This window comes from Equus quagga, chromosome 17, assembly GCF_021613505.1.
Source record: "Equus quagga isolate Etosha38 chromosome 17, UCLA_HA_Equagga_1.0, whole genome shotgun sequence".
NCBI classification, from domain to species: domain Eukaryota; kingdom Metazoa; phylum Chordata; class Mammalia; order Perissodactyla; family Equidae; genus Equus; species Equus quagga.
In genome coordinates, this window is record NC_060283.1 from 7,890,631 (window position 1) to 7,901,117 (window position 10,487).

The 10,487-nt window shown below is 60.5% G+C and overlaps 1 protein-coding gene across 1 annotated transcript in view; it reads left to right on the forward strand.

Moving 5' to 3' along the window:
* MACROD1 (mono-ADP ribosylhydrolase 1) overlaps positions 1-10,487 on the forward strand; it is a 151,093-nt gene that overhangs the window by 24,527 nt on the left and 116,079 nt on the right. The gene's annotated exons all lie outside the window — the stretch shown is intronic.

The window sequence follows — 10,487 nt, forward strand, 5'->3', positions numbered from 1 at the left end:
TTTTCACTTGGCTGACTCTGGTCATGCTCCAGGTCCCGGCTTAGAGGTCACCTCCTCCAGGAACCTCCGCTGACCTGGTCAGGTGGCCCTCCCGTGTGCCCCAGGACACAGCCATTCATTCAGCTTCCTGTTCATTCGTTCAGCAGGTGCTGAGAGCTAGGGCTCCCAGCGGGAGCAGGGGAGATGGGTCTCAGGCAGCTGGGCCACCCCAGGGAGCTACACGGTCACCTGGAATGACCCGACCTTGAGGGCAGACCGGTCTGGAGGGTCAGCAGGGGGCAGCCGAGTGGAGCATCGCCGTCAGGGGCCCTGGGGGTGGCTGGGCCCGCTGCAGCGGAGCAGAGGCCACAGGGAGGCTGCGGGTGGTGGTGGCTGCTTGTGTGGGCCCGGACGCCCTTTCCATGCCTGCCCTGCGAGGGCAGCCCTTATCTGGACAGTGGTGCAGCTGGCCCACAGCGGCGCTGCCTTTGATGCAGAGCTGCGGGGGGAGAGCACGAATCACGCTTCAAACGGCCTTGGTCCGGGGAATCTGGGTCTCCAAGTCCTTGAGTCATCTTCTGCCGCCCCCCTTCACCGGCCTCCCGGGGCAAAGCCAGCAGGAGGGCCGGGCCTGGGGCAGATGCTAACCTGGAGCTCAGCCCCCGGGACCCCAGCCGCCTATTCTCTCTGCTCCCTGCCTCAGGGACTCCTGCTCGAAGGCCCCGCCTCCTCCAGGCTTCTCTTTCTGGTCCCCCAGACTGGGGTGGGCACAGCCCTCCTTCCTTCGTTCAGAGAGTGAAATGGACACCCAGTCAGTGTACCATGGGGACAGCAGGCTTACAGCACAGGCTGTAAGTGCCTCAATGGGGAATCCGGGGTGCTGTGGGCGAATCAGGGAAGGCTTCCTGGAGGAGGCCTGCCTGAGGAGGCCTCCTTCCCCACAGTGATCTCTGGTGGGAGCTCCCCTGTGCCTTTCTCTCCAGGCTCACAGCCCCCCAGTCAGGCCCCCACATGAGGCCTCGTGGGCCAGGACTCGGGCTGTGGGAGGAGTCTGGACAGACTTGGTTCCATGCTAACTCGCACCATGGCCTTGGGTGAGCTCCTTAGCTCTGGGCCTCGGTTTGCTTGCTTGAACATGGGGCTAGGTGCAGATGGAACATAGTGACAGATGTCTGGCGCCTGGCACCATTGGGCCACGCGACCTCCCCTCCCACAGATAGGCGCCCCTTAAGGAAATCCCCCCTAATTATGAAGTTCCAGATCTGGGGCAGCCACATGGGGAGGAAGCACATTCATTAGGAGCCCCGGGCACACAGCCTGGACGTGCCACGCGCCTCTCGCACCAGCTTCCAGAGGACCACGGCTCTCGGAGGGCACATCTCCCGTGTCTTCCTGGTGACAGGTCCCATCTGCCAGCCCCTTGGGAACCGCCCCCTGGGGTGGACCTGCCCATCCCTCGGCCCTTCACCCCGGGCTTGTAATCTCAGCTTTGAGAAGGACCGCAGCCCTTTCTTCCGCCCTGCCACGACTAATCCATTCGCCAGGGCCCTGAGCCAGGAGAAAGCTAATTAAAGAATTGCTGCTTTCGGCTCAGCCTGGACTTTGAAGATTCCCCTTGGTCTTCTGGAGTATCTGAAAACAGGTGGAGGAAAGGGGCGTCAGCAAGGGTGCCAGATTAGCCCCGGAGCCTCCATAATAGGCCTAATCCCCTCAAAGCCGGCGGGCGCCAGTCAGCCCTCTGCCCCCCACTGCTGGAACGGGCTCCAGGTTGAGGATGTGGGGCCCTTGGTGACCCTCTGTGACCCTGTGGGCCCCAGGCCACACGGCTCCCTGTCCCTAGCTTCCTGTGAATGGCGGGCTGTGCATCCCCCAAGAGTTTTGGGGGCTGGGGGAATGGGAGACACAGGGTGTGTGGGCCCCTCACCGCCCAGTGCTCCGGAGCAGTGAATGGCACGGGACTGTGACACGGGAGGGAGGTCCCTGCTCCTTGCGCTGGCCGCGACTGGCGAGCAGGAGATAGATGCTCAGTAAAGGGGGCTCCCCGTTCCTGGCCTGCCCCCAGCGCTCCCCACGCCTGCCTCTTTTCTTTTAAGATTTTGTTTGCTTCTCCGGGACTTTAATCAACCAGTCACAGATACTTATTTGGCACTTACCAGCAGAATGTGAGCTCCCTAGGGCAGGGGTCTTTGGGATCCTGTTTGCTGCTGTGTCCCCCATCTGAGCAGGGCCTGGCACACAGTAGATGCTCAGTAAAGACTTGCTGATCGTGCGGGTGGCGATCAGGTCCAGAGACAGCTGGTCTCTGTTCCCACTGAGCTGACACTACTGCTGCCTTTGAGAAATGCCCACAGGGTCTTTGGGGGGGTGACCGGGCCCCCCAGTGTGGGGTGGGGATCTTAGATCTTCCCTCCTGTTGCTCTGGGCTTTGGCCAAGCCTGGCGTAACCCTGGGGAGAGTCGGGGTGTCTGCTGTCCCCAGGGCCCTGCTCCCCAAGGTCCCTCCGCAGCGCTGGGGCGGGGGCAGCGTTTAGACCCACGGTTCCCTGTGCAGGGACCTCTCGGGGGGGCCCCCCCGCCTGCGCCACAGAAATATAAAAAGGATAAAAACCTGCCACTGAATTCTGGGTGGCAGTAAATTACTTAACACCTGAAACAGGTTGAAATGTGGCCGCCGTGGCTTTTAATAAGCCCGTCTCCGAGGCAGCCGGTTCCGCGAGGAGCCGCCGGTCTCTTCTCGAGGCATCATTTCATCGCATCCCAGGCTTGGCAGCAGTGCAAATAAGATTGCACTTCCCCTGTAAATCTCCGGGGGGGAGCGCCGGGATTTCATTTGTGCTGTCAGTTAGCGGCTCAAGAGAGCCTCTTTCCTCCGCCGCGGGAGGAGAGGGTGCTCCAGAGGTGCCGGACGAGGGGTGGCGGGCTGGTCGGGAAGCAGGTGCCGGCAAGAGGACCAGGGCTGCGGGGGGGGGAAGGGGGGCCGGGGAGCACACTTTGCTTTGGGTGCCTGGAAGGGATGAGCGAGCTCCCTCGCGACTCCGAGGCAGCATTTCGGGGCTGGCTGGGGGACCTCGGATCCTGTGGACCTCCCAAGCAGGGCGCTGAGAATCGGCCACAGAACTTGGGTGTGAGGGTGTGGTTTGGGGTGTTGGACCCTCCCCAGGGTTGGTCGCCTCTTCTCTGGGATGCTGGGTGAGGCCAGAGGCCCCTCCTGGGAAGTAGGAGCAGGCGGAGGGAAGCTTCTGGAACCCGGTGGTAGCTGGGTCAGAGCAGGGTCCAGGTCCAGGGGGGTTGCGGTCACTCATTGTTTCTCCTGCTTGAGCTGGAACTTTTAGTCCTGAGTTTGACAAAACAGGTGGAATTGGAAACAAGAAGCAGCAGCCCCGGGCCTGGGGGTGCCCCTTGGCGGCAGGGTGGCAATTCGGGGGGCTTACCTCCCACCTGTCCCTAAGCTCAGGGGTATGTGCATCCTGAGATTTCTTTGGGAAGGAAAGGGCTGGAAGCTGCTGGGCTGGAATGGGGCATGGCAGGAGCTACAGCAGCGGGTGTCCTGGGTTTGTGGGGGGACCACCCCGTCTCTTGGGGTCCATCTGAAGACATGGTAGGGAGGCAAGGGCGCTTCAGGGTCAGTCAGTCCCCTCCATCACCCAGAACTCACTCCTTCTTGAGGGACCAGCCAGCTCTTCTTGCTTTCTTCTGAGGACAGGGAGCTCACTACCTCTCAGACCACCTACCGCTCCAGAAAGGGTCAGTTATGTTTGGAGGGTCTTCCTTCCATTTACCTGAGGTACAGATCCCCCGTACCTCCTCCAGGGTCCTGGTGACTCCCTCCTGTGAGTCCCAACCCTGTCTGCACCTCCACCACCTTGGGCACTTATTAAAACCTAAGGTGGCCCCATCCCCACCACCTGTCCTCCTGAAGCCGAAGCTTGGGTCAGCCTGAGATCCTCTATGCAGCTTTCGGAGATCAGGCCACAGACTGGGCTGTGGTCCCGGTGGTTTGGGGAACAGCTCCCATCCCATTCCGACGCCTCTCCTCTGTGCCAGACTCGGGGGCGCTTCGCTTCCTGCCCCGAGGGTTCTGCTGAGACACCAGGCCTCCTTGCAAGACATGCGGGCCGGCTCAGCATGTGGGTCTGTGCCTGGGGCCAGGGATGCTGGATAAACCCCCGGGGGCTGTGCCAGGGATGGTGGCCTGCATGCCCTGGACAATCAGAGGAACACCCAGCGTTACACACCCTCCTCGGAGGTTCCAGCACAGATTAGCAGGGTCGATGCTGTCATGATGGTAAAAATAATAGCAGGGCACTATTCCCATGCACATACTCTACAGAAGTGGAAACTGAGGCACAGGGAGCAAGTGGTAGAGCCTGTGGGTCTAAGTCAGTTCCGAGGGACTCCAAGATCCTGCCTGAGGAGCCCTCAAGAACAGCAGTGGCGTTAATCCACTGGTTCTCAAACACACGTGACTGTGAAACCCTCCTGGCACAACCTCTGTTAGCTCTAGGGGCCGAGGAACACAGTTTGGGAACGCAGCCCTCCTGCCCCGGCTTGGAGAGAGCCGAGCAGGCACCTGGTGGTGGCGCTGCCGCCAGCGTGTGGAGGGCGAGGGGAGCTGGGGGCAGGCCCGCCGTGCCGCCTCCCTGACCGTACTCCTTCTGCCCTTGGGAGAGGGTGAGGGGAGAAGAGGACCGTCTCCCTTACGGGGATGTTGTGGCTGCCAAGGGCCACCGCTCTTGGAAAGTCATCCTTCTTGGACCCAACATGGATCGATTGATCGACTGGTTGATGGATTTACTGGGGTTTACTGAGTCACTCCTTCTGCACACGTTGCCCTCTGGGGACCTGAAGGGGTGGAAGGTGAGACCTGCCAGCCAGGGGTCCCGGTGAGTTACCTGAGCAGGCGAGAGACCAGCAGAGTCTTGGGGCCCAGGGGCCGGGCGGGAGGGCGGTGTCTCCAGAGGACTGCCTGAGTTGAACTTTCCAGGGCCTTCCAGGGCATCCCAGCTGAGAAATCGGCACAGACCTGGAGCCGAGATGGGGCAGGGCCTGCTGGGGAATCCGTCATATGTGGTGTGGCCAGAGGCTGGGCCAGCAAGTGGGTCTTGTGCTCACGGGGGAGATGCAGAATCCAACCTGCCTTCCCGCCCCACCTCAGGACGTCTCCCTTGCTCTCCTCCTCCTCCTCCTCAGAAACATCCTCAGTGGAAATGTGCCTCCCCAGATAGCAGCCCCCCGCCCAACCAGGGCAGGGCCTCCATCCCAGGAAGGATGCCTCAGCCTCAGCACATAGTAGGCCCTCAGTAAATAGCCACTGACTGGCCGGCTGACCGTGTTCTAGAAAGATCCCTTTGGCAGCCCTGGAAAACGGGTCTCGGGTGAGAGTCAGGCAGCCGCCTGGGCACCCACTGTGCGTGGCCTTGGGAAGTCAGAGGAATGGACTCGGTCCTTTCCCGCAGGCCATATCACGTGCTGCCCATCAGAATGGCCTCTCTGGGCTGGCTCCTGCCCCCAGCCGGGCGGATCAGGAGGCCTGACAGGAGATGTGGGGGCAGAGGGCCCCTGTCACCCCACCGGGCCCACAACGCATGTTGAGAAATAACCTTGCTCCTTTAGAATATCGGGGAGCACTCATTAACCCGCATCCAGATGTGCCATCAGATCTAAGGCAGAAGTAATGAGTTCTTGTTTTATGTTAAATTTAGCAGAAACGCTATTGTTCTCATGGAAAATAATTTTTTTCCTTTCTCCTCTCTTTGGGGTGGGAGAGATCAGCTGAAGCCCAGAGAGCTGTGAATGAAGTGGGCGCGGCTAGGGGATAGGGGGAGAGGGGGGCGGGGGCGGGGGGCGTCTGGGGGGGGAATGGCTCGCATCCCCAGGCCCACACAGCCCCAGTCTTATCTGGGCGCTCACACGGCTGCTGCAGCCTCTTATGGGATAATCCACAGCTCGTAATCCATCTCCACGTGGGAACCCTCACAGAGTCTGCCTTTAGCTGGTGGTCCGCCTTCCCTGGGGCCTGTGGCATGGGGTCAGAGGTCCCTTCATCTTGCAGCAGAATCGTTATTTTGGTTCCAGTGCTGCCCCAGGGAACATCCTAACGCCAGAGTCCCTCTCCATCCTCCCTGGCCACCACCTCTGTGCCAGTGGACCCCACAGCAGGGCTGACCTCGGGGCAAAGCCTCGGGGGAGGGGGGGTGGCATCAGAGAGCTTGTGTGCGATAGACACCTGGCCCCCAGCACGCTGGGCCGCCAAGCTGAGAGTCAGCAGCCGAGATGACTGTAAAAGTTAAATCTTTCTATTTATTTCAAGAAAGAACAAGGCAAGTGGACTTGGACATTTTATATGAAAACAGACAAACAGAAAATAGGACCAAAGAGTTTATCACATTCATCTCGACATTGAGGTTTCAAGGCACCTACAAGAAGGAGGCCGAAGGGCGATTCGCAGAGCACTTTGGTTTGTGTTGTCGTGGTGGGTGTTAGTGTGTCTCGTTTTTCCGACCCCCCCCCCCCGCCCCCCGCGTCTGGTGGTGAGGTTGGGAGTGAGGCAGGAGGGCCTGGGGCCAGGCTGGGTCAGCCAGCCAGGTCTCAGAGGGCAGCGGGCAGCAGCGGGGGTGGTCCCATCACTCGGGCCCCCAGGAGTGCTTTGCCCTTCTGAGAAAAAGGAAAAAGACAAGGAGAGTGAGGCCGGGTGGCCCCGTGGGGGTGATTCTGCAGGCGAGGAAGGGCCGAGGCACAGGGGAAGCCAGGGGTGCCCGGGCAGGGGTCCCTCGGATGGCAGACGGGACCTAGGTCACAGGCTTGTGAGAGACCAGGCCTGCCCTCCCTGTGCCATCGGCTAGCCGGGCGCCCTGCTTTCTGTAGCAGAGGGACCCACCCCATTCTCCAGGGTCTGGCCGAGGACGCCTCCTCCTCCTCCTCTTCCTCTTCCTCAGACCACCAGGAGCAGATTATACTGAGCGAAGCTCCGGGTGACTCTAAAACGCTTTACAATCCAAAGGAGATACAAATAACCTTTTAACGTCGGGGAGGAAATTGCTGTCGGTGGCTCTTAAAAAACATCCACGCTGCAGTGCTTCTGAGCGGGGTTCCTTTAGTTTACTTTTTTCCTCTGCCTCTGTGTTCACATCCGCCTCCTGACGTTCATCATTAGCGGAGCCCTCCAGCCAGCGGAATCGCACCATCTCTCTGGCTCACCTGTGCTCACGACCCCGCAGCCTCCCCCAACCTTCAGCCCTGTCTCCCTCCATCCCTCCCTCTCAGATAACAAACTTCAAATGCTGGGCTGCCCAGCTTCCTCCCCACAGCTCTCAGCATCCTTTTATGAGCTGGAAGGCACCAGGGTCGTCGTTGGAAGAAACCCCGCATGCTGCAGCCTGGCGCCCGGCCCTGGACGCCAGGCGGGCTCCTCAGCGGGGGCCACTGGCCTGCTGGCAGGTGGTGTGCTGGGTCGGGTAGAAAAATCTAAGGCTAGTTTAGGGTTTTGTATCTTCCTCCTGGGTACCCAGAACCTCTCCAAAGCCAGGCCAGGCAGAGGTGGGCGGTCTCTGGGACACGCTGCGAGCTTGCCAGCCCAGGGCAGGTGAGAGGCGCCCTCGACTGCCCAGCTCCAGGGGGTGTGGCAGCCCCATGTTCCCCATGGCTTTGATTGTCAGCTCATGTCCGTCTATTTTTCTCTGTCTTGAAGAGAAAGCCAGGTTAGTTCCTCCACGTGGGTGGCTCAGGCCTGGGGACTCCCAGTGGGAGCGTCAGACAAGGCAGGACACCCAGTTCTCTGCCCTCCATGTCGCCCACCTGAGGTTCACTCAGAGAGGGGAAACTGAGTCACCTGGGCCTGCCGCCGGATCTCGCCATGTGGCTGGATTTCCCCATCAGGCTCACAGCTGGTGATCGGTGGGTCCAAGGGGAGCAGAATGAGGTGCTTCAGAGGAAAAGCTGCCAGGGGAGCCCTCGCTGTGCCAGGCTGCCAGCGGGGCAGGTGCAGGACGAGAGGAGGGCTGTCGCCAACACACCCGCCTGGGCCCTCTGCACCAAGCCCCGGGGGGGCGGGGCAGACGGCCAGGGAGGAGGTCGAGGAAGTGAGAGGAGAGCTGGAGAAGGGATGGTTGGGCAGCCCTGTGTGCCAGGGGCTGTGCTGGGCCTCAGTGACCCCCATGGAGGGGCGTGGGGACCTGGCATCCTGCCTGAGCTGCTGTCCACCCTGACAGCCATAGAGAGATTTAGGGGCCGTGACGGCAAACACCTTCCTGCAAGGACCCCCTGGGCTGGGCCTTTTGGGCATTCAGGTGTCGTGGGCGGCATGGATGAGTATGGGAAGGACAGGGACCGGGGCTCCGTGGTGGCTCTGATGGCTGCCGTTTCTCAGGGGCTGGCTTTACTAGGAAGTGGGGGCCTGGTGAGCCCCCCACAGGGCCCCCTGTGCCCTCAGTGTGCCCACACTGCCCTCCTGGCACAAGCTGGGCATTTCAGTAACCAGGGGTGGGAGGAGCAGCCACTGGTCTCAAAAAGACCGGGGCCTGGGCTCTTTGCTGGGAGCAGGGCCAGAGCCGCCCCCAGGCTGGAGATCCGCCCTGTGGCATCGGGGTTCTTGGGCACACCTGCAAATCCCCCTCATGGTGACAAATCAGGCCTGCCCCCCGCAATCATGGAATTTCGGAAACCAGAGAAAAACAGTATATTAAAATGCAAAGGGAGGGGGAAAAATAAAGGAAGGGGGAGTCAAGAGCCTAGGGAATCTTTCTGTGTGTTTTTAAAGAAGCAAATGTGGGTATTTCAGGCAACGACTTGGAACATTTCAAAAGAAGTGGTAAATGCTTAAAAACGCAGAGTGAAAAGTGCCCCAGGCAGCCGTCAGCCGGGCGCCGCCTGGGATGGATGGAGCCAGCAGCGCTGAGCGTGTTGAGTTGGAAAAACAGCCCGTGGGACGGCGGAGGATGCTCAGCGGGCAGGGGCCCTGGCACTGAGAACAGGTCCAGGGCGCAGTCTGGAGGCGGCCCTGGGCAAGCCAGCTGCAGGTGGTGGGGGGGTCACCCTCCCACCTCCCTGTCCGGACTCCAGCACAGGAGGATCGCATATCTGTACTTCCTCTCCCGGTGCCTCACAGATGGTGAGGATGGGGATTTTGTAGCATCCCTGGTGGCATAGGCAGCTCTTTGACGGGCTGCGCGGCCTGGCTGTGGGATGGCCCTGCCCTGGCATTTTCAGGGGACACTGGTCATTTTGAGCAGCAGAGTGAACATCTCTTAATATCTTCCTCCAGGGTTCTGGGGGATGATAAAGTAGGGGTGGAAAACAGGATCTTCTAGTCAAAAAACCTGGCCCTGGCTTAGTCAGGAAAATATCTGCCACATTCACATCAAGTGCTTGAATGCTCCCAGTGACGGAGAGCACACTGCTTGATTTCCTTGCTGGGCCAGAGTTTCTCTTTGTTGACCCTCAGTTTCCCCTTTACAGTTGGCCCTGCTTCCCTTTCACTGGCTGCAGAGAACGGATCAGAGACAGACCCGCCCTGGAACAGAAAGGAAGCAGAAAAGCTCATAGTTCTAGAGTCCTGCTCTCTAAGTGACTGGACCAGCAACTTCCCCTTGCTTTTCAGCCCTGAAGGCCCATGGAATCTGGAGGGCGGGGGCAGAGTCTCTGCTGGGGGCTGGGACAGCTTCTGAATGACCCCTGTGGGCCATGCGACCAACCCTCCCCCTCAGCATCACAAGGCACTCAATGGAGGCAGAACTGCTTTCTCCGGGGGGGCAGTGTTCGAGCCCAGGCCCTGGCGAGCCGGAGTACCCCTGAGGACTCTGGCCGTGGTGGTGGGGGCCCTCACAGACCCCCAGCTCCCTCAGGGGGCTGCAAAGGGGCAGCCCTTAGCTAGGCCCAGAAAACCCCTGCTTTGCGCACAGCCACTGGGGGCAGGTTCATAAAATGCAAAAAAATTCCCTTTCCCTTCACCTCGAGGACTTTATTCTCTCCTAATCAATTTAGCAGACTCGTTTGGTTGTAAACGGCAATGATTTGCATTTTTGAGCCTTTTTATCCCTTTTTTAAGGAAAAAGATGCCTCCTGTCTGCATTCTGGAAGCCTGTGCAGGGCTGTGCGCTGCTTGTTAGCGCCCGCCCTGGCACTGAGCCAGCGCCAGGCATCGCGGCCCATCACCTGCACCGATTTCTGTGCGGGGAGGGGACATGGGCGCGTGGGACGCCCACAGCTGACCCTGGCCGCGTCCTGGCCCTGAGCGCACCATCTGGCCCTGGGGGGCATGGGCCGCTGTGACCGGCAAGGCCCCTCCTTCCAGCAAATGCCCCAGCCCCCTCCTGGGTGCCTTCCCAGCCCCGGCGCTTGCGGTCTGCCGCATCCAATTTTCCCTGTTGTATTTTTCATAAGCGTGATGCTCAGCAGCCCTGTGCTCCTCCCCGGCGCATTCCACAGGAAGTGGGTTTCTGGATGGAGTGGGTTGGCTTTGGGACTGGAGCTGCCGTTGGCGGGGGGGGGGGGGGGGGGGGGGGGGGGGGGGGG